This window comes from Amblyomma maculatum, chromosome 2 (genome assembly GCF_055883805.1).
Source record: "Amblyomma maculatum isolate TAMU_Amacu chromosome 2, ASM5588380v1, whole genome shotgun sequence".
NCBI classification, from domain to species: Eukaryota; Metazoa; Arthropoda; class Arachnida; order Ixodida; family Ixodidae; genus Amblyomma; species Amblyomma maculatum.
Genome location: NC_139345.1, coordinates 52,306,382 through 52,328,798, shown reverse-complemented (window position 1 = coordinate 52,328,798; position 22,417 = coordinate 52,306,382). Strand labels below are relative to the sequence as shown.

The following is a 22,417-nucleotide window of genomic DNA, read 5'->3' as shown; positions in this document are numbered from 1 at the left end:
AATAATTGGTTCACAGGAAAGGAAAGGCGGAGTATCTGTCACATTTGTTCTGTGGACACCTGATCCGGGCCGTAAGAGAAGGAAGGAGGTGGTAGTGAAAGCGAAAAGAGAGAAAGGGGTGCCGTAGTGGAGGGCTCCGGAGTAATGTCGACCACCTGGGAATCTTAACGTGCACTGTCATCGTGAGGTTGAAGGCTGGCTGTTCCTGGCCCTACGGGGCTGGGACGGTAGGTCAACGCCGCTTGCGGCGGGGGCTAGCCAGTCACCGAATTTTTATTTGTTCTAAGCCGTCGTTAGTAAGCTTAGTAAGCAAGGTTAGAGCTTAGAGTGAACGCCCTTTTACTGATAATGCCTGAATGAGGAAAAGCGGCGCGCTTTACGTATACGTCATCGGTTGCAGCGGCGGCACGACCTGTACAAGTTTAGGTTAGAGGGTGGAGTTACGACTTTGGGCCCGGTATTTCAGTCTAAAAATGCACCAAAATGGTGAAGCGACAGGCTATAGCTAATCGCAACAATGAAAGGAAAGGTTAGCCTAAGGAAACCAATTACCAGAGACAGGCTTTGCTTAGGACCCGGATAAGAAAGGGTAAAAACCGGTCTAGGGTCCATGGCAAAGGCCACTAAGCTGGGCACGCCTCAGCGTGGCATAGACCCACTTTGGCCCTCTACCAGCTTGGAACTGTTCGTCGGTATCCACAAGCCCAACGCAGCCAGCTGGAAAACACCGCAAATCCACTCCCAGATCGGGGACACGCATGAATGACGGTAACGGCTGAGCGGGGAAAGCGAGGGCTTAGGGCTAACCAGTGCTTTGTGCCCAAACTCAAGCGTATGTCAGTGCAGCGCATTGCCATATGCTTACGATGCTTAGCCACTTACGATTGGTTGGACGCGAGTCCTTCAGCGAGGTCCGGAAAAAGACGTCAGAACAAAGCGGCTGGTGACGGCTGTCGCCCTTCGCGTGATGCGATGCCCGGGAATCGTGTGCCGCGAGGGCACGGGTAGCACGCTTCCCGGGGAAGCACGAGGATTGGGCACTCGTGCGCCTATTGTTGCGGCACGGACTTCTCTTTGGAATGCGCGAAGAAGATGAGTACCCATAGAGTAGAAAAAATAACCTACGGTTCACTCTGGCCTCAATTTAACACAAAAAAGGAAGCAGAAGTTTCGCGGCGATCGAATACATCGCAGACAACGCGCCGAGTCTAGGGCTCAAAATGGTTTCCAGGGGCTTATTGGCCTAATGTTTCTTATACGTATAGGAACCAACTTGGGGTGCGTAGGCATTGCTTAAATCAAAGCGGAATTCGGAATCTTAATAGTGGGGAAAATACGAATCACATATATGTCTAAGTCAGCTAACCTTGATGACAAAAAGACCACTCCTGCATTGATGTCCAGAAATTCAAAATTTTGAGCAGATCTTCTTGGTTTGCATAGCTACCCCCATGGGCCGCATGGCCTCAGACGTTTAAAGTCCGGGAACCTTGAATGTTTAGAGTTCTACATTGGTTTTCTATTGCCGTCACTGGCTGTCGATGTGAGCGGAGAAGCTAATTGACAAGTCTCATTTTCGACCGATGAAGAACAAGCTACCACAGTCAACGTACATGTTGACTGTGGTAGCTTTCGCGTAATCGTTGTTTTTCACCTTAGTCGTTTTCGCTCAGTTCGAAGGCAAAGCAGACCCATGCCAATTAGGCGGCTTGCGCTGCTGAAATCCGAGAGATGGTGCAAGTTCACGATGCATAATATGGTTTCGATTGTGTAATTCGCGCTCTGTTCTGACTAATTAAAAAAGAAAAAAGTGTGGAGAGTGAAAATATTAATTTATTAAAATAAACCTACAAGCGGAATGATTCAGTGAAATTGTAGCAAAGTTTACGGTTGATGGGCACTAATTAGGCAGAGGTGTCCTTTATCGCCCCTTCTACTTCACCTAATATCTACATTGTAGAGGTTAATTGGAAGTAAAATTAAGCGTACTTTGGGTACGAATTTCTGGCCCCTGGGGGATGAATAGAAAACTTGCTGCATTCCGTGATTGATATGTGCCGATGCATTCGTTCTTCTTGCAGCACATGGCCTAAAATACCTCGAAAACTTGGCGTACAGTTACGGAAGAAGGTGAATGTCCTAGATTGAGATTTAGCATAGAAAATCTAGAATCGCGATTTTCAATTGTGAGCCCCTCACAATCTCGTCATATTTAAAGCATGCCTTGGTATTTGCATAAATGGTGGCAAAGGCTATTTGCAGTACGACACATAGGAAAGCAAGAATTAACGCAGCTGTCATGAAATATCGCGGCTTTTAGAGATGTTAAGAATATTAAGTTATTCGAAGAATATGGAATGGCGCAATGGTACCTGGTAAGTTGTGCTACCTAAAGCCTAGCGGCGACCTTGCTGTGGAGTCTTTTGGTGCCGAACGTTTTGCATAAAGCAACTATGCCTTAATGCCGATCGGCGCGTATTCTATAGCTATACTGATAGCAGAGCTTTACATCTTATGATATAGGCAGTGGCTCGTTTCTACCCGCTGTACGTCTTTGTGTGGGAGGTTGGACATAGCAGCGCTTAAAGAGAAGTGTGCTGCCAGCGTACCAATTGTACATATGGACGTTGCAACAAGATGCGCTTCACTAACGTAAGTGGGATCGAATATATTTGCTATAATAAAAATAAGTTTGTCTACGGCCATTTTTGTGTATTAAAATATTATTTAACGAACTTTTTAGCAGCCTTCTTAGTGTTCCATATACCCGAGTTAGACTGTATTGATTGAGGCCCAGAGACGCCTTAATCATTTAAGACCACAGAACCTTGCACGTTAATACAGGTGAAAGTGAGTAAAATGTAAGCAGAAAACAGAGTGAGGTATCCTCTAAATTAGAGGGCTGCATGGAAAGGCATGGTCGCCTCTTTGAGACATCTGTCCTGCAGTGCAGATTGCATATATCGTGCAACGTATGTAGAAGTCTGTATTATTTTAGTGAAATTGGAAGATTGAGAAAAAAAGAGAGAATCGCAATTAAGGGCCTTTAATTTTAAGCTCACTCTCGGCTTAAAGATGGGGCTCTTCCCAGACCTTCTAAATAATCGCTTTACTTAACCCAGCAAGGGGGCCACCAAGCTCGCCACAATGTCCTTCTTGCCCAGTTTGCCTTGCTGTCCCCTGTAAATCATTAAATATATAGAAGATCTCTAAAGGAAGCCCGTTGCTAATTTTTAAGGCTATACTACTTGAGATGTGGCTTCTTATAACGTAGTTAATTGCCCCAAAACATAAAAGGAGTCTTGTAGCGATAGCTACATTTGCCCAGTCTCGCCATTTTGCCGTGCGAAGAAGAAGAAGAAAAAGAAGAAGACAGATAACTCGGTAGTTGGTAGAGGCAAACGACAAGAGCGAGTTTCTAGGACAGAAGGTTCATTCGAACCTTGTGACGGCGGTGTGCCCCGGAGTTCGACGTAGGGACGATGCCATACCACTAGACGTTTTCTACACCCGAATGAAAATGGTGACTGACGAGAGGCAAGGGGTGCTTATACGAGAAATGATTCCCCCATGGCATAACTAAAGCTGAAACCATAGAGAAAACTACTATCTGCAAAAACCATGTCTACTTTCAAGCCGAACCTAAGCGTAGCCATGCACATTGCTCTCGCGTAACTCCAGGTTTAACCACAAGCTAAACGACAGCTAATTATTTAAGGGAAAAAAAGGGACGGAATAAGTAAATGACGAAACCTTGGCTGATCTAATGAATAAGAAGAGGGATTAATGATGGGGTCCACGCAATTATGAGTATCAGTTGTTTGGTGAGAGGCGAGCTGCCGCCAGGTGTCGAATTCTTGCTGGCTTTATCATGGAGCCGAACGCTGAAAGGGTTTCACTTTGCATCACAGTTTACTTGAACTTAAATTCAGAAAGCCAAAAGCCAAACCATCTGCATTCTAACCATAGTCATCCCGTATTAAATCAACCAGTCTTGTGGGGTCGGTGGAGATACCGGCTAGGTCCACCTTGATAAAGCTAAAGGCGACCTATCACAAATTTTCAACTGGCGCGGAACTATAGCGATCCGACGGGTTGTAGCTGAGTTCATTAGCCAAAAACCTTCACACCACTTGCATCGTTGAGGAACGCAGACAAGACATGGCAGGCAGTGAGCAAGAGGAACAACCAAACGCACGTTTATTCATCAATCGCTTATATACCGCAACTGGGAGAGGGTGTGCTTCCTATGCGTTGAACGCACCCTGTTGACGTCACGCGCTTTATCGACGCGTGGCTCGTGCCACGTTCTACACGATACACCACTGAGCAGTCTTCATAGATTCTAAGGCAGACCTGCGAGTTGTACTACACCGCAGGTCGCAAGAACAATTCGTTGCATAGATCCACAAGCTGTACCGCATCGCCATATCGAAATGTCATATCATTTTTCAGTGGCTGTCACGACACCGCGGTATTAAAGGAAACCACCGAAGACACGGATGCCCTTTCGGCCCACAACGATGGCCTTCCAGACATAAACCAATTTATCGAGAGTTGACGCAGCGTGTGGGCTTCGCTGTTTGGCGCTGGAGCTCACGCTTTCAGCGTGGAACACAGGAGAGTTTTACAACCGTCGCCTCAGCGCATCGAATACTGGATTGCGCCTTCATCTTCCCCATAACAGCGTTTCGCGAAGCATCATTACAGTGCCGTTCATGGCTCAGTGTTGCTTCTACAAACAAATATTCCTTCTGAATTAGAATGGCGACAGCCCTACTTATGCATAAAATGTGGCTGTGAGGAAGTAATTGATCACCTCTTGTGTGAGTGTCCTGCTTTTGCGAGCGGAAGATATATAGGCTGCTTTCTGCTCTTGACTACCTCGATACTCGCCCTTTTACAGCGGATTTCTCCGTCCGTGGTCACAACATTCAAATGACCTCAAGGCCTACAAGGCACTGTTTTTTTAATTGGCAGCCGCTGGCTTCACGGCAAATTGTGGATGTGTTCCTAATTTTATATCTCCCTGCTTTCAATCCCTTCTTCTCTCTTCTCTAGTATGGCGCAGCCAAACGAAAACTGCTGGTTAATATCCCTGCCTTCCCTCCTGTCTGTCTGACATGATAATTCTCAATTCTCCGTCATTGGGATCATCACCGGGCTGCAGTGCGGTGTCGATGACCGGAAATTCTTCAACATTGCTATAGGAAAATTGATTTCTTAAGGCGTCGATAAAGCACTCGCGAAGGAGCCATCAAATGGTTCCGTGTGCTGCCAGTCCTTCAGAGACTAGATCGCGCACCAACGCAACAGGGCGTCAATTTTGGGAAAAGTGAGATCAGTGACTGGCCATAGGGTTTTCTTGGCAGGAAATACTGGAGTGGGTTGCCATTACCTTCTCCGGACGCTTTTCTTGATTGGTTGATGTGAGTTAACGTCCGAAAGCGACTGACTCTATGAGAGACGGCGTAGTGGGGGGCTCCGAAAATTTCGACCGCCTGAGGCTATTTAACGTGCATAACGTGCACAGACATCGAACAGCCCACGCGCCGGATGCTTTTCTTTGGCAGATCCAAAACTTTAGGACAAACTTAACTGGCTTTGGATTCGTTTTAGCGCTGGGGCTATATAGGGGCTACGGCGGAAACGCGGTAACACGCAAAAGGGTTCAATTAGGCTGCTAGTTACCTGAATACCTTAATTTTCTTTTATATATTTTTTTTATTGGGTTTGTTGCACCTGCAGAATTGGAGTTCGTCCTCCAGTAGTATATTCAAGAAAAAAATCCTTAAAACAAATTCTAGTGTGTCTTAAAAGGCCCATAAATGTCACCCTGTCAGGCGACTTCCCACAGTAACACAGCTCGTGTAACTTAGATCACTCCGATTACGGCCTCGCTGATAGCCGCAGCGTCGGAACCCAGTGTGCGCACTCATGTCGCTAGCAATTCGGCCTGAATGAGCGTGTTGGCCGTGCGATATACGACGGGATATGCGCCTGTTGGCGCTGCGTTACGATGCGAAGCCGCCTATCAGGGCGACATCATGGGCTTTGTCATCATCATCATCATCAGCATCATCATCATCAGCCTGACTATACGCACTTAAGGGCGAAGGCCTCTCCCATACTCCTTCAATTAACCCGGTCCTGTGCTAGCTGCACCCACTTGACCCCTGCGAACTTATTAACCTGATCCGCCCACCTAACTTTCTGCCGCCCTCTGCTACGCTTTCCTTCCCTTGGAATCCAGTTTGTTATCCTAAGCGACCATCGGTTATCCTCTCTTCACCCTATATGTCCTGCCCATGCCTATTTCTTCTTCTTAACGCGCTTACGCGCCTTGTAACGCGCTACAATTCTTTAAAGAAATATTTTTTCACTTATAATATTTCAAGGACGAGCTGAATTTCTGCAAATAGAACAGAGCCCCTAAACTGAGAACTTGAAAAGTTAATCAAGGTTTTTAGTTAATTCGCGAACTGATTTAAGCATTCTGTCTCTTATCTGATGTCCGCTGTAGCCTCCGAAATAGCCCCAGGGCTAAAATAAATTTAAAGTCAGTTATACTTTTTTCTTTTGGACCTTCTAAAAAATATCCGGTATTGATGCTGTGAGAACGACGAAAAAGTAAGCAGCGGCATTTAACCGCGCGTGCTCTCGCGAAGAGTCCGTGCCTGGTTATGATTAGTTCCAGCCAGCACGTGAGCCGCCGACCGGTAGCGTCTACGCATCCTGATCCACCGAGACAAGAGGCAGCAGTCATGCACAGGTTTTCAAACTCTAGAGCAGCCGTCACCCAGGCGCCGTATTCCACACTGGAAGAAGAGGACAGTGGAGCGGGGGCCACCAGCAAGAACGGCTGGAGCCGTGGGGACCTGCGATTTCTCATCCTCCTAGCCGTGGCGTTCGTCATGGCTGGAGTCCTCGTCACTGCCGTCGCTTTTGTCATCGCGGACAGCACGAAAAAAGGTGACGGCGTCACTCAACATGTCGGCATTCCAGAAAGCTTCATAATAGACGATATCCACTTAGACCTGAATCAGGAAGCTACGCCAAGAGCCGAGCACGTCGTCACCATGAAGCGTGCCCTCACTGGGCGGCGAGGCAAAGGCAGACTTCGTGCCGTGGCGGCCGTGTCGGGATATTCGGATCCGGCAGTCAATGTCAGTTCACCGGATATCGAAGATGAAATAGTTGCTGTTCCAGCACAACCCGAACAGAATCAATCTGCTGTCCGGTATGGCGGTGCCCAGATTGTGCTCAATAACTTTCCCACGAAAGTTCTTGTTCACTCTGGACTAAAGTTGATGGACGGCACTTCTCAAGAGCCCCTTAATCAACCCCTCGGTGCACTCGGCGCCGTCCTCATGGGATACAGAAACGATGGCCGGAACGCGTCACAAAGTTCGTGGGTGCCAAACAATCTCAAGTCATCACAAGAAGGGAACTCTGACTCCGGAAAAAACCGTGTCTCTGCGCGAAGGTAGAGCAGAAAATCAGGTTTACTAACAAGGTAAGAAACTGAAACTACATGAGGAGGTAGTTATCGTTGTGGGCCTGAGTGACGAAAAAATGTTTAGGTTTTGTGATCGCGTAAATTCTGATGTCTAAGTTCCCAGTTTAAGCTCATCGTTCTTTGCACATATCTGTACGCCTCGCGAAAATTACTTTATTGATAATCCTTTCGCGCAAAGGTTTATAAATTACGCAGAACGAGGGAGAGTTGATTCTTTACAATCTAGCCCTCTTGCTGTTTTCTGGTAAAGATGAGCTATCCACAACAGGTCATAAAACTATCTCTTGTGATAGGAATAATGTCATGTAAGCACTGTATAGAGTATTTTTCATTGTAACAGCAAGGAATTGGAACAAGCTGCCCAGTAATCTTTTCATGAGCAAACGGCCATAAAAAAATCCACCTTTATTTAATTTTTTTATCTAAAAGCTGCTGTTCCTGTGTTGTTCGGTTTTTGAGTCGACTACATTGTACGCACACATTTTAAGGCGGAAGCCTTTAATGGTTCATACTGTCTTTCACAGAAGATGTCACACTTTGCGGCCAATATTCGTTACGTGATGCCACCCAAGATGACTGCCACCATAGGTCAATGTGGGTCACCCTGGGCCCACTCCCCCCAAAGGGGGACGTAAGACTTAATACGCTTTCGTTACGTGGGAGGGGTAGCTGTAAGCTGACATGGCCGAGCACTAACTGGACGTAGGGCTTCCTGACATTACGTTTAGCAGACGCTGCCAACTAGGGTCTCCCCTTTCATGTGGGAGGGTGATATCAGAATCAGCCTGCCAAGACCCTTGCATTCACGTTATCCCTAGGCCACACAGGCACGCTCATACGGCTCGGTTGAAGTGGAGCTTTATATGTTGACAGGTAGCGTACGCTATCGCGTCATGCCGATCCAGGCGTCCGTGCGGCTCCTTTCATTCGGCGCTTCCTCGAACGCCGCACCACACAGCCTACAGACGCAGTTGCAGAAAAAACAGGAATCAGCGAAGTTTCAAACAAAGGATTTTACCTCATCGCACTTTAGTGGCTCAAACTGCTACACAAATGTTTTTGAGGATAATTACTCAAGCACGAATAGTTTTTAGTCCTCTCCTATATCGGTCCTAAGCAAATTAATTAATGTATTGCTAGTGAAGAAATACGATTAAACCGCATGCATAAAAGTGTGCATGCCTCCTCTTAAGCATCGTGGTTTTTGCTTTATTTCAGAGGCCCTGAATCTCTTCCTCTACGTCTCGTTCGCTACAACGTAGGGGTCTAAATTTCTCAAGTTTTGATGACTGGGGCCAGTCCGGCAAACACCATCGCAGCATATTTGTACATTTACTAATAAAGATGAGCTGTCCACATAAACCCAACTGCCGGCTAGAAAATACCGTAGCAAATAAGGCTCGACCGATCGTGCAACTGTGCAAGCTGTAGACTGCATTCCAAAAAGGCTCAAATTAAGAGAGACTATTGGTGGCTGAAAAGAATTAGCAACCCTCTTGCATGCTTTTTAATACGCTGCACTCCTGCCTCTCACGTGTGAAGTCGTAGTAGTGCACAAAATATATTTTCTCTTTTCTTGTTTAAAATACTCAGAATCTTCCGCACACCTGTATATCTTACCTAGATGGCTCGCTAAAATCGTGTGTCATGCCGTACATATCTGCTTTCAACATTAGCCTGTGGTATAACAATTTTACGCTGCATCGGCATTTTTGCAGCGTTTGTATAGTACCGCACTTTTCGCCCAAACTAATGCCTCTTTTATGCAGCTCTAGCTGTCTTCCGACATTAAATTATATGTTAGCCGAACTAATCTAATTTGTGTCACTAACAACGGTAACCGCACGTAGAGCTAGCAAATTTTGGCTAGATTTATTTCCTAAGCCTAAGAACACAGCATGTAGACTTCAGGTTTGCAACAAGCGCTTCAACTTGACAGCTTCACTAATGAATCTCCAGCTTTGGGAAAGCAAATAGCCGTCTCTGTGCATATATTTCTGTTGTCATTGCGGCCAAATAAGATTGCGCCGCACTTGCGGCACTATAGGTCAGATGGATTTATTGAAAGGAAAAGGCAGAGAGGTTGGCCGGAATAATTCAAATCTAGCCTGCTACTCTGCACTGGGGAAGGGGAAGGAGAGAAGAAAGAAGATCATGATGTGTGACGATGTGGCAGAAGGCATATGAAATACATATAGAGGCACACTAGCTTGCTTTACAAGCACGAATCACGTCCGCTGTCGCTCAAAAAACGGCAAAGAGCACGCACTGCCTGAACACCCTTCCCCTTGTCCTGCCAAGCGCCCAGCAGCAGTTCCTCCGACAAAGGCCTCTTGTCCAAACGCTTCAAGGGGAAGCGGCTAGCACACTTCTTTCGCACGCATACACTGGGCACACCAATAATATATGGTCCACAGTCTCTGAGATGCCGCATGTTGAACATTCCGGCGAGTCCACCAGCCCCCGTCTCCTGGTCTACGGTTCATAACTCTCGTTTGGTTCCTTTCGCGTTGGCCAATACTTCAACCGCTGCCTACCTATCTATTAGTTCTACGAGTTACCACAAAGTATAACACGTCCAAAGACACCTGTGTATCACAGGACATGTTGGTTATCTTAGGCGCCATTCGCAGTAACGGCAGTTCAATCCGGTAACCTCGCTTAAGTGCTGCTATGCATGTTAGCCTGCACCTTAACAGTGTGAACAGTACCGCGGTATCCAGACATTTGCGGAAATTTTCAAGCCAGCCCCTGTGCTTGGGCGCACTTGTTCCCTATTATTCGCAAGTTCTTCTTTTTTTTTCACTTTTAGAACTGAGAAAAGCATCCCCTTCATGCAACGTTGCAGTGTTATTTCTATCATTATGTCCGTCGTTATTTGTATGTAAGCATACGCTATCTTCATCTGTCAATCTGCCATCTACCAAGCCAGACAAGAACACACAACGTGCACTTATTTCGTGGGCCCAGGATATCGCCCCATCTGGGGGTCACACAGGACCCACCTGCCCTAATTCATGACATTTAGGGCAAATGAAGTTGTTTCTCTCTCTCTCATCTCTCAATACTGTGCCCGTTATTTGCGTTTATGCAAGCCCGTATTTCTGCCTTTCACGAATCCTGTCTGTATCTGCGCGCACTCTTATGCTCTGGAGGAAGAGAAATACTGTAAACTTTTAATTGCAGAAAAAAGATTGAAAATTCATGAATAAAAAGCAAACGAAGCCTTTGTTGCAAGCGAAAGGATGGCTCTGAAGATATTTGGGAGCTGGGAGAAATGATGGCTTAGATAATCAAGCAACTTGTCGATTTTTCACAGCTGCACGTAAAATAGCAATCAAATTATTTTTGGTGTCTTTTTTAATTTTTAAATAAAGAAATTCAGCCGACGATTACGATACCCTATAATGCAAAATTCGAGCACAGCTCTCAAATTCAGATTTAATTTTGCAATATGCTGGAGCAAGGATTCGAGAGTCATGTTGTTTTATATGTGCAATTTCAGACTATTTTATGCTGTCCCCAATAACCACCTTTCAGTTGGCGATCAATGCTTTCCAAATTATGGATGGTTATGTAGGAGACGCTTCCCTGGTACCTGCAGGTACCGCTGCCGTGTTCCTGAGACTTTGCCTCAAGAGTCACGTAAGCGATGTAGGACGTGCTTCTCTTCTGCGCAAACAAATTTCCCCGTGAATAGTTTGCGCATTCCTTAATCTCTGCCTATACGAATATGATGCGACCGCGTTAATGGCTGCTGCCCTCCTTTCCCATCTACGCTTCCATTCATGTACTTTGCCACTGTATAAATCACTAATCTCTTAATTTACTCCCTTATTACATCACACTTCATCCCAAACACACACACAGTACAATCATAAGCTGATGCATCATGTTAAAGACCACCCTATATGCAGATATAAAGCCGCGAACCAAGACCCCCGGACCCCTTAGTGTGGTTAAGGGGTTGTGTGTCAGTCTCGGGACTCAAGGTGCTGGGTGCGATTCCCATGTCACCTTCGCATCTCACAGCAACCGAGTTGACAGCTTGATACCCCACCTACATGCCTGCCAACTCCGGCACGCCAGAGTTGTCATCATCATCATCATTTTTCTCTCACAACGCCCACTGCCACCACGGCCACCTGGCGTCCTCTTTCGCCGCTTTCCACCTTACACTTCCATCTTCCCCTTTTTCATCGCTACCCAACTTACCCCCGAAATGTCCCAGCAGCACTGTTCACATAAAAATGCTTGGAAGCTCGGATTACAACGTCTGGCTCTACCACGAACTAAATGTAAATTGTGAACTTGGTTTGATGCTTTCTTTGTTGTACATGACTCCGAAAACATCTTCGGTGCACAGTGCAACGAACACGCTTTTAACGCTAACATAAATCACTGCCACATTACACATTATCATAAATAGAAGCCTCGGGAAGACTCCTCACATTTAGCCAATTGTCATGACTTAACGTCCTTTCCCTGTTGCAAAATATTAGCGGTGTTTTATAAAAAAAATTAGTGTCAGTTTACTGGAACTGGTGACATGTATCGCCCTTTTATTGCGTGAATACTAAAGTTGGCTTTGAATCTACAATATTCCTTTGTGGTGTTGCTGTTTCAATTAGAAAAATTATCCTCCGGTGAGAAGGGGTGGCTGTGGAGCTAAAGAAGGAACGGCAGACCTAGATGGAAATCTACGACAGGACATAGTGAGTACCTTAATGGCGCAGCGAAGAGGCAATGGAAGAATTTTAGATGAAAACCGCAGAAGGAAAGAAGTGAAGATAAATGTGGACATCGTTCTAGGATATGCAAGGACGGTCTCTATCCCCATGCAAATGATCTCCACTATCCCTGCAAGTATTAAGGACATCTTATATTTTTAACCCAGAATGCGTTGAGCGTCTGGTTCCTTGTGGTGAGTTTATGCGTCCCGGAGGTCTTTTAGAATGTGGCAGTATGCTTAAGGCATTCGTCTGATTAGTGGAAGGTGCCGTATTTTGGGTACCTGTATAAACATTGCTCGCATCATCGCACTCGGAACGCACTGTGGTTTTGGTTCATGCATGCTTCCATGAAAAAAATCAGTCATAAGCCTTGTTCCAGCTGCACGAAAAAAAGGGGCTCCTAGGTTTGTCCTAATTTAACTTAACAGTCGATGGCGGCTACTGTACGGAGTGTCTGGCGGCGTCCTTACTGAGCGTTAAAACACCGATCGACGTTGGGCAAGCGCACGTGCTCGGAACCTCGCTTCCGGACATGAACAACGTACAGAGGTGTGCCCCTCCTTTTTTTTTTTTTTTTTTTTTTTGCGAAGAAGGAATCGCACTCATTTATGAGATAATTTATTCATATTTCATTTTGCCTAATAGGGATTCTTTTTTTTTTTTCCAGAGGTTAGGTGTGCGTTGATAACGAACGTGAAGTTCACTTTGGTCATTGGAGGCTTCGGCTCTTCGTGGTCTGACTGGTCAGTTGGTATCTGAAATATCAGCATGCTGGGCTGCTACTGTTTTCTTCGGCAACGGACTTCCAGCAGCATCAGGTTTGTCTCTGCAAAAAAAAAAAATAATAATAATAAATGACGCTAAAAAGCCTTATCACTTATTGGTCCCTCACACGACATGTTTCCAAAAGCAATCATTGTCATGCATTTTAGCATCGGATCGCAAATACACATTGTTTGATACCATTTATACATTGCTATTGCCGTTGAGGGCATAAAGGCCTAAGAACAACCAAAGTAAAAGATTTACTCCTGTCGCCCTCATTGGCCGACTTCGCAAGTAAACTATACGTGGACGCCGAATCTCGCGCGCGGATCCCACAGGCCTCTAAAACACATTCATTTACGGTTGAAATTTGGCATTTGAGGTCTCGGGTTCCAACTGACTGGAGGGAAGGTTTTTCAAGCGAAGTTTCGTGGCGATAAGTGTGTTGCATCTTGAAGCGTAGCTACAAAGAAGCAGACAATTATGTTTACGGATAACAACTGGATGAAGTTTTCCTGGGGTGCGTCCATTTCGGGTTATCGGAGAAGCACCTCCGGTGCGAGAGTTTGGATTTGGGTCGGTTGGTTAATTGGTTCAATAATATGTTAGCTACCTTCTATTTTTATTCTTGCTACCGCTAAACTATGTAGACGGACATTATAAGGCAATATAAGGGCACATGTATTTTTTCCCAGTTAATTGAGAAAAAGTTCAGAGATACATCCAGCATGAATTCAATTATAAATATGAGAGCCGGTTCGCGCTTGCATTGCATATAAAAAGAGGACAGCCAGTGACAAGCAGATCAAATCAAAGGACTTCTCTTCGTCTGAACCCACACGAAGACAAGTCCCCTTATTGAAACGTTGGCTCGACCTGTGAACTGAGGCTCCCCTCTACTCGTGTTCAGTGCTCTTTCATGGCATGTAGCCATCTTCTTTCCTTTCGTTCTCCCTGAACTCTAATATTAGATAATATATGATAACTGATGTACGATAAAAAGGTGGCGGTCACTAAAGCTGAAAACACAGGAGCCCTCTTGTTACTCGATTGCTAGATCGGCCATCCGTATGTTACATAATATTAGAAAATCCAGTATATCTCTACCTGTTCTGAGTATCCAAATGCCAGGATTTCTGTTGATAATCGCAGAAGAGCACGAAATTATTTAAGTGATAATCCTTTAAACTGCTATTCTGAAGGAATTTCTGAGGTAAAGCCGGAGTGGCGGCCGAGAAGGAGTGGAAGGCCTGCGGTCGGGGGATACAGTGGGAAAACGCAAGCCAGCCTTATCGTCACAACAAAATATTCCATCGGCTTCTCGACTACCTCAGCAAAGTACTCAACTACTCGGAATTTGCCCTTTGATTTACAGCTTCTGTCTATGTATGGGTTTGCTGTGTTATACATTATAGGCGTGGAGGAATGTGCCTGAATATCTTAGTTTAAGTCCAAATTCTAGTTTTCACTTAAAATAACGGTTTATATTTCTATATTAAGGCGTTCGGGACAAAAAGGTGCAGGATGCTCCAGAAGTTTCAGCCGACACTTTCGCTGTCTGAGATCGACACTAAACAAATCTTCCAGCATTAGCACTAATCTAACAACGTTTAACCCCTTAATAAGAGGAGGATAGCTTCGTTCTGGAAAATATAGTGGCATTGTCTATACGAGCTGCCTTGCAGCACATAGATATCTAGAGAAAAGACGCTCCCAATTGAGCAATATTCAACTGGTACATTTTTTATGAAACCCTCACAAACGTCGACCACTAGATGATCGGCATAATAACGTGAAGTGGCTTAATGTATCAAAATAGCACATTTTATCCACTGCACTCTTGCAGCGCTGCGAGGGCCACCTTATGATTTTCATCCGGCGCGCCCATACAGTTATTAAATCTTCAAGACAGTGCAGCTGGAAGTGCATCGAGGAACAGGAACCTTCATTCATCGACTGTACTCGGTACATATGCAATGCTTTTTAGGGTTCAGGACAAACGGGTCATTTATTTGCCGAACAGTCCGGCACAGAGATTTGAAATACGATCAAGAACAAAAAATACGTATTGCATAAAGAAACAGCATAATAAGTGGCGCTCACTCTGTTAGTATCTTATTCGTTGAAATATATCGCCAAAGTATAGCGCCGAAATATATCGAAATATGCCACGGAAGTCATATGAGAAACGCGCAATACTAAGGATCATGAGAGTTGTATTTCTTATTACTTTTTAATACCGGCAGCGATTCATAGCATGCGTCTCCAAGAACATCCCTAGAGCCAAAGCACAGAAGGAGAAACGGCAAAATGAAGCTGTTTATATCACTCTGTAGACGTCAAATTCAATTACAGCTTCTTCAAAATTTCTCGCAAGCATTGATTTGTTGATTGATGACAGTCCCGAATAATATTTTGTAATGCACTCTTGACGTATGTGAACGCAAGCACAAGCCACATGCAAGCGTGCTTGCATGTGGCTTGTGCTTGCGTTCACATACGTCAAGAGTGCATTACAAAATATTATTCGGGACTGTCATCAATCAACAAATCAATGCTGTCTGTTTTTTTCAAATACAAAATATAAAACACAACGTTATTGCATTCGTTAGAAAATACGTGTTATCCTAGGACACTCGAGTGATTTTCAACGCAGAAAAACGGGGATCAAGTGTCTCGCCAATGTACTCACTCTGTGATTGGGACATGGTTGCAGCCGAATCAAAGTGCTGGTGGCGATGAAAGAGGTGCTATGAAAGCCATAGTGGCTAGAGACCTAGGCTGGCGCAGAGGTCCTTGAGCTGGCTGTCTGTGAGGAAGTAGACGTCCATGGCGTCAATGTGCTGTACGGGGTGCTTACTTGCACGGGAACGGTGGGCAGCGCTTACGGTGGATGCAGTGATGGGGAGATGCGGCTTATATGTGCAGTCTTTCGGAGTGCAAGTGCTTAGGAGGATAGATATCATAAATCCAGCCAATCATAGCAGATCCCCACTGCAAAACACTCGCCGGCGCGATGTGAGGGCGATCATACGTGCGCGACGTTGGGGGCACTCCAAAACCGGTCGCAGTCAAGTGCCAGGCCAATATAAATGTTATTTTTATCGGGCATACTAACACCTCACTTCAGCATATCTGCCTTTTTGCGGAACACTTATCTGGAACATGCAACGTCTCCTGGTGTGATTCCTGGAAGCCGGTCAGTTTTAACGCTATATCGTTGAAGGACCTGTCTGTAGAAAATCCCGAGTCGTGTCGGCGTTGGTGTTGTCGGCTTTGTGTGCGAAAAATCTCGGCATGACTCAGGCAGGCGGTAGTTGGCAGGTGGCAAGACTGAGCACTGATTCGCCGATTGGCTGTGTGGGACTTAATGGTACCAGAGGTCATAAAGTTGGAAGAGACTGCTGATTCGGGTTACTCATTTGAAGTGGGAGACTGGGTTAGCAATCAACTTTCCAGGGCTCTTGAGTACTGAGTGAAACACGCTACTCCTAGTCGAAGCAAGCATGCTTTTACGACTTTGTTGAAGCGGGGCTTCATATCTTGTTCGAGTGAGCACTTACGACCAGTAGCCCGACAATGCCGTAGCTTCAGACAGTATGCTAATAAATATACGCTAGATATTGGGCGCAAGTTGAGAGTGAGTCATTACGCAAGCAGAAAGTATGTATAAAAATAAATATTGGTATCCCAGTGGTATCTGAAATGAGTTTATCTCCCCCTTCATTTCTTTTATTTTCATCACCATCCTTTTTTTTTTTTCATCTTTCTCTCCCCAATTCCCCTTCCTACACAAGTAGCATACCAGCGAAATCAAAGCGCCGGCTAAATTCTCTGTTTTTCATTAAAAGGTCTCTCTCTCTCTCTCTCTCTCTCTCTCTCTCTCTCTCTCTCTCTCTCTCTCTCTCTCTCTCTCTCTCTCTCTCTCTCTCTCTCTATACCGTTATGCAGAATGGAATTCCACATACCTTACTCTTATCTGTCAGTCCTCAGTTACTACAGGCTCGTTTCCAGGCGCATGAAAGCTAGAAAAAGTTGTACATATTTAAAAGTGGCAATGCAGGAAACATAGCTAATTAAAGCCCAATCTCTCTGTTGAGTACTTACTCTAAACTACTCGAGCACATAGTGACAAAACACCTCCAGACTTACCTACAGCAATATATTATATTATCTAAAATACAGCACGGTTTCTGGAAAGGATTATCCACAGCTTATCAGCTAATTGAATTAGTCCATTACCTATCCAAAACAGTTAATTCATGGGGCCAAACCGGCCTATCTTTTGTGGACTTTGCAAAGGCTTTTAAAGCTATCACACCCAAAATATTAGTAAAACTCAAGGCTACGTTTAGAAACGAATCCATCACAAAATGGTCCATTGCATATTTTCAAGGCCACCAGTAGTATGTTCATTTGGGGGAAGGCAAATCAATCCTATCAAGCGTGGCCTGAGGGGTCCTCCAAAGCAGCGTTTTGGGCTCTCTTTTATTTCAGATATTTATTATTGACCTCCTGGAACAAATTCATGCACCTTTCAGACTCTTCGCAGATGACTGTATAATTTATAGCACCATCAGAACACATAATGACTAGGCAAACCTTAACTCAAAGCTACAAAACGTTAAAACATGATGCGATGAATGGCAGATGATCCTAAACCCAGCGAAAAGGGTCGGTATGTCTATAACCAGAACAAAACGTACCTTGATTTTTTCTTATAGTGTTGAAAATTCATTAATTCAAAGAACAATGCAACAGAAACATCTGGGACTTATACTGACTCTCAATCTTCGTTGGAACACTCACATTGATTGTGTATGCTCGAAACCCGATAGACACTTTGGAGCCTCAGGAGGAACGTGTATCACGCAACCACTGAAATAAAATGTTTAGCATATAAAACATTAATAAGACCGACCACAGAATACGCAAAATTTGTCTGGGACCCATCCACAAAACACAACATTTCAAATATTGAAAAAGTACACTGACTCCTTCTATGTTTATATTTAATAAATATCGGAATTGTACCTCTCCTTCTGGTCTCTGTTTACAAGCTACTCTTCCGACATTACAGTCGCGAACGAAACAAGAACGGCTGACCTAATTATTCATAATCAGGTTAATAATGAAAAATCTCAATTCTCCGAAATTCATTATAATGAGAAATCACAACATCGCCATTTCAAGTTCATTCCAGCTCCTTCCGTCCGCACTGATTGTTTTAAGAGCGATTTATGATTGAAACTCCTTATCTAACGCTGTTGTACAGTGCGCGTCCTTTGAAGCCTTCATAAATAGTATCAGCGATGTTCTCATTTTTTCCAAACTGCGAGTTTTCTTATTGTGTTGAGAGACTCCAGCATTGTATACCTCTCATATCTTTTCTTTTTTTCATTATGTGTTGCCTGTACTTGTTGTCGATATTACTAGAAGCTTTGATTACAGCATGTATTGTTTGTTTTCGTTTTCTTACTTTTAATTTTATTTATATACCTGCATCAGGTTGCATTATGTCTTAAATTTGTTCCTTCCCCTCCTGTAAAAGCAACCGAAAAGGCTGACAGTATAAGTAAATAAATAAATAATAATAATAATAATAATAACAATAATAATAATAATAATAATAATAATAATAATAATAATAATAATAATAATAATAATAATAATAATAATAATAATAATAAATCTTTTTTTTTTTTCAAAGAAAAGATTTAAATAAGAACGTTATTGTATATTATTTAGGAAAATCCGCGTTATATTGGAAATACTACGACACTCGTGGGATTTGCAACGCAGAAAGACGGGGAACAAGTATCCAGCCAACGTACTCACGCTGTGATAGGGACATGGTTGCTGCCGAATCAAAGTGCCGGTTGAGATGGAAGAGGTGCTATGAAAGCCATGGTAGAGCTTTCATAGCATCTCTGGCGCTGAGGTCTGCTGGCTGCCTGTCAAGAGGTAGACGTCCATTACGTCACTGTTTTATAAAGGGGTGCTTACTTGCACGTGAATGTTGGGCAGCGCTTACTACGGATACGGTGATGTGGAGATGCGGCTATTGGGAGTCTTTCGGAGAGAAAATGCTGACGAGGGTAGGTAACATAACACCAGCCAATCACAGCAGAGCCCCACTGCACGACACTTGTGATAACTGTAACTGGCTAGAAATGAGCAAACGTGCTTAGCTATGACTAGTAAGTACTACAATGATTAGACATGACTCAACGTGGCTAAGGAAGGACCAGTATGTCAAACGACAGCTTGCAATGGCCGTAAATGGGGGTAAATATGTAAACATGCTTAGTTATGTCTGGTAACGACTACAATTATTAGACATAACTCAGCATGACTATGCATTACTATGGAACGACTAGTATGTTAAACGACGACTTGTAATGACCGCTACTGACTGGAAATTAGTACATATGCTTGGCTATGAGTGGTAATGACTCCAATTACTAGGCATGACTCAGCATGACTCAACCAATATATCAAACGATTACTTGTAATGGCCGAAACTGACTAGAAATTCACTTAACAATGAGTGGTAGTGACTACAACGACTAGGCACGACTCAGAACGTCTACGGAACGACGAATATGTCGAACGACGGCTTACAATGGCCACAGCTGACTGATATTTTCATTTCTGATGGCTAATGTTTTCATTTCTATGGCTGTGAAAAAATGTCGACGTTTCTCTCTCTGTTCCAGATAGGTCTCCTTCGAAGACGTCTTAGTAGGTTATCACATTTCCTTCGGCACCTTTTATTGATGCCGTTAGTCCCATTTATCCCCTCCTTAGCCATGTCTGACGAAAATGAAACTTGGCGGAACCATTAGGTTTACCTAAACCGTGCCACACGGTAATATTAGTGAGTGACATAAGTTAGCGCCACTGATTAGTGTCAGTGAAATAGACGTTACTTTACTGTAATCAACGCAGTATGAGTAACGAAATGCTCGCACATAGCTTCCGTTTACCACACTAATGTCTGTTCCTTTGTAGCGTAAGGGTAGCGTGACCAGCATACAACCCAATTGTGGAGGACTCGATTTCGGCCCTTAACCACTTATTTTTTACTTTTAAGAACCATCAACACGTTACCGTTGTCGCTACGAGATTACTCCTTTCAACCAATTAGAAAATTCCCGTCAGCCCAATGCCGACGCTAGCTTTCCCGCCGACAGGAACCCTTAAAAGAGCTCAGACGCGTTAATTTTAATTCGTTGTTTTATTCTTGTCATGATTCGAAATACCTCTGCGCCAGAATCACCTGGGGCTATTCGCCTATGAACTTTACATAAGTTATAATCGAAGTTCTTTTGTCATCTGTTCCGGTTTCAGCACACAAGCGAGTCTATCTGAACTTCTACGTAGGTAACGTGATGGGTGAAAAAAAACTACAATGCAGTCGCTTCTTCCAGCTTTTTCTTTTCATTAAAATGCGCTGCAGCCAGCCTGCTTCAAGAACAGGGATCACGATTCAATTATCAACTTTATCATACGCAGTTTTATTATCCCTCGCGTAACCTATAGCCTTAACTTTGATATCATAATCGTCGCTCATCTAGTGAAACCGAAACCAGAGTAGGTGAGAAAAAAAGTTCGGTTATAAACCATTTAACCATCGCAAGTGATACCATTATGGCAATAAATGAACTCTAATGTCTTCCACATCAATAAAATGCAAAAAGATACAAACCAAACTTTGATATCTAAGCTCTTTGGCGTATGTGTCTACCGATGACACATACGCCATACGCACGCACTGCATAGGGCGGCTACGCTATGCGATGGTACGTAGCCTCCAGAGAGGAAGAAGGTTTGTCTTTTGAATTAAAGTTATCTGTCGGCGTCGCAAAAACGCTTTGGGATGCCTTTTCAAGGTTATTTTTCCTTTTCCTTCGGGCTCTGGGCGGTGTGTAGGGAGATGAAAGCTTTAGAAACTTTATTCCGGGTTGCTGGTGATCGCTGACGTTTGTTGCCCGTCCTGAAGTGCCACGTGCTATTGAGCACATGTGAGCCTCATGGAAGAGCCGTGTCAAGCAACAGCTTGAGCAAAGGAAGTGACTCATAAAGTTATTACCAAAATTCGCAAGCTCGACAAGGTGCAATTGAATCAACGGCCATTGCGCCCAACTAAGCGTTCCTTACAATAGCAAGGGTCGAGGTCAAATGCAGTTTTTGTGTGAGGCCCGAAGTGGGAGCTCGAGAGCTCGGAGCCACCCGCGACAGGCTCCAGGACAGAGTGTGGGATTGTCAAGCAGAAGCCAGCTGTAGAAGACAATGCGATCTTGAAATTTATACGTTGGTAATCGTCCCTACCTCTTCCTTTTCTTTTCTCATTAAAGTGCCTTTCATGTTTCTTGCCCATCGAAAGCAGGAGCTTCGCCCGTGCTGCTATGTCCCCCCCCCCCCCTTTCGCGATAACCTCCTAAACAGACTGTGGGATTGCCAAGTAGGAGCCAGCTATAGAAGGCAATGGGATCTTGAAATTCATACGTTGTTAATAATCGTCCCTACCTATGCCTTTTCTTTTCTCATTAAAGTGCCTTTCATGTTTCTTTCCCATCGAAAGCAGGAGCTTCGGCCATGCTGCTATGTCCTGAGCTTCCTTTTCGCTTGAGTTATACCGCTGTAACAGTACTCTTTAGGTTACATATGGTTCGGGACTTAGAGTAAGTGAATTTTCTGTCTTGCTGGGACAGAAAATGGGATATTCATCTGGTGGTGTCGTAGATAACGTACTACGACGTTGTAGTACACTGGCTGCGAATTCATTATTGCTTTCACATTTTCCCAAGAACTTCCAGCGTATAAAACGTCAACAGCTGGCTCACGAAAAAAATTAAGCAAGCTGCTGTGCTTATCTTGAAACGTTGTAATGGCACGCTTATCAGCGTTAAAACTTTGTCCAGCGTTGTGACAAGTGCCGCGTTTCGGTGGTTAGATTTCGTGAACGAAGAAATCTCAAAATATGGCTGAACGTTTTTAAAAATAAGGGATCATAGCCGTTGTTTCAGCGCAGTACTATATAAAACACTGAGGCGAAAAAAGTGAGGAGGCAGGTACAAATGACAGGTACAACCAGAGCCCAACCCAAGAATTTCAAGGAACCATACTCTTTTGCGAGACAGTTTATTCACATTGCAAGTTGCCTTATAGGCACCTTCTTCAGTTGCCGGAGGTCAGGCTTATGCTTGAAGGTGGGTCATGTCGTCAACATTCATCTTTTGCAGATTTTGCACTTCGATTTAACTGGTAATTTGGCTTTTACAATGTCAGCATGCTGGTCTTCCTGCTGTGTCTATCACCAGTGGACTTTCATGAAAACCGATGTTCGCTCTGTAAAGAAATTGAACACATATTTCAAGAATATTACTTATATGCC

The 22,417-nt window shown here is 44.3% G+C and overlaps 1 long non-coding RNA gene across 1 annotated transcript; it reads right to left on the bottom strand.

Moving 5' to 3' along the window:
• Window positions 1-12,900: 12,900 nt before the first annotated feature.
• LOC146198648 (uncharacterized) lies at window positions 12,901-16,286 on the bottom strand. Its single transcript, XR_014704724.1, has 2 exons — window positions 15,710-16,286; window positions 12,901-13,078 (listed from the first exon to the last, which is right to left on the bottom strand). It is a non-coding gene; the product is annotated as an uncharacterized LOC146198648 (long non-coding RNA).
• Between the last annotated feature and the right edge of the window lie 6,131 nt (window positions 16,287-22,417).